Here is a 2,520-nt window from a genome sequence, read left to right as displayed (position 1 = left end):
TACCATAGTCCCATATTTATATAAAATCATCAGAATTTTTGTACTTTAGAACCTATCAGGAGAACGTGTTATTTATCAATTTCCTACCATAGTCCCATATTTATATAAAATCATCAGAATTTTGTACTTTAGAACCTATCAGGAGAACGTGTTATTTATCAATTTCCTACCATAGTCCCATATTTATATAAAATCATTCAGTATTTTGTACTTTAGAACCTATCAGGAGAACGTGTTATTTATCAATTTCCCTACCATAGTCCCATATTTATATAAAATCATCAGAATTTTGTACTTTAGAACCTATCAGGAGAACGTGTTATTTATCAATTTCCTACCATAGTCCCATATTTATATAAAATCATCAGAATTTTGTACTTTAGAACCTATCAGGAGAACGTGTTATTTATCAATTTCCCTACCATAGTCCCATATTTATATAAAATCATCAGAATTTTGTACTTTAGAACCTATCAGGAGAACGTGTTATTTATCAATTTCCTACCATAGTCCCATATTTATATAAAATCATCAGAATTTTGTACTTTAGAACCTATCAGAACGTGTTATTTATCAATGTTATTTATCAATTTCCTTACCATAGTCCCATATTTATATAAAATCATCAGAATTTTGTACTTTAGAACCTATCAGGAGAACGTGTTATTTATCAATTTCCCTACCATAGTCCCATATTTATATAAAATCATCAGAATTTTGTACTTTAGAACCTATCAGGAGAACGTGTTATTTATCAATTTCCCTACCATAGTCCCATATTTATATAAAATCATCAGTATTTTGTACTTTAGAACCTATCAGGAGAACGTGTTATTTATCAATTTCCTACCATAGTCCCATATTTATATAAAATCATCAGAATTTTGTACTTTAGAACCTATCAGGAGAACGTGTTATTTATCAATTTCCCTACCATAGTCCCATATTTATATAAAATCATCAGAATGTTGTACTTTAGAACCTATCAGGAGAACGTGTTATTTATCAATTTCCCTACCATAGTCCCATATTTATATAAAATCATCAGAATTTTGTACTTTAGAACCTATCAGGAGAACGTGTTATTTATCAATTTCCCTACCATAGTCCCATATTTATATAAAATCATCAGAATTTTGTACTTTAGAACCTATCAGGAGAACGTGTTATTTATCAATTTCCCTACCATAGTCCCATATTTATATAAAATCATCAGAATTTTGTACTTTAGAACCTATCAGGAGAACGTGTTATTTATCAATTTCCCTACCATAGTCCCATATTTATATAAAATCATCAGAATTTTGTACTTTAGAACCTATCAGGAGAACGTGTTATTTATCAATTTCCTACCATAGTCCCATATTTATATAAAATCATCAGAATTTTGTACTTTAGAACCTATCAGGAGAACGTGTTATTTATCAATTTCCCTACCATAGTCCCATATTTATATAAAATCATCAGAATTTTGTACTTTAGAACCTATCAGGAGAACGTGTTATTTATCAATTTCCTACCATAGTCCCATATTTATATAAAATCATCAGAATTTTGTACTTTAGAACCTATCAGGAGAACGTGTTATTTATCAATTTCCTACCATAGTCCCATATTTATATAAAATCATCAGAATTTTGTACTTTAGAACCTATCAGGAGAACGTGTTATTTATCAATTTCCCTACCATAGTCCCATATTTATATAAAATCATCAGAATTTTGTACTTTAGAACCTATCAGGAGAACGTGTTATTTATCAATTTCCTACCATAGTCCCATATTTATATAAAATCATCAGAATTTTGTACTTTAGAACCTATCAGGAGAACGTGTTATTTATCAATTTCCCTACCATAGTCCCATATTTATATAAAATCATCAGAATTTTGTACTTTAGAACCTATCAGGAGAACGTGTTATTTATCAATTTCCCTACCATAGTCCCATATTTATATAAAATCATCAGAATTTTGTACTTTAGAACCTATCAGGAGAACGTGTTATTTATCAATTTCCCTACCATAGTCCCATATTTATATAAAATCATCAGTATTTTGTACTTTAGAACCTATCAGGAGAACGTGTTATTTATCAATTTCCCTACCATAGTCCCATATTTATATAAAATCATCAGAATTTTGTACTTTAGAACCTATCAGGAGAACGTGTTATTTATCAATTTCCCTACCATAGTCCCATATTTATATAAAATCATCAGAATTTTGTACTTTAGAACCTATCAGGAGAACGTGTTATTTATCAATTTCCTACCATAGTCCCATATTTATATAAAATCATCAGAATTTTGTACTTTAGAACCTATCAGGAGAACGTGTTATTTATCAATTTCCTACCATAGTCCCATATTTATATAAAATCATCAGAATTTTGTACTTTAGAACCTATCAGGAGAACGTGTTATTTATCAATTTCCTACCATAGTCCCATATTTATATAAAATCATCAGAATTTTGTACTTTAGAACCTATCAGGAGAACGTGTTATTTATCAATTTCCC

This window comes from Tachypleus tridentatus, chromosome 4 (assembly GCF_004210375.1).
Source record: "Tachypleus tridentatus isolate NWPU-2018 chromosome 4, ASM421037v1, whole genome shotgun sequence".
Classification (NCBI taxonomy): Eukaryota; Metazoa; Arthropoda; class Merostomata; order Xiphosura; family Limulidae; genus Tachypleus; species Tachypleus tridentatus.
The sequence above is the reverse complement of the archived record's forward strand: the minus strand, read 5'-3'. Positions refer to the sequence as shown.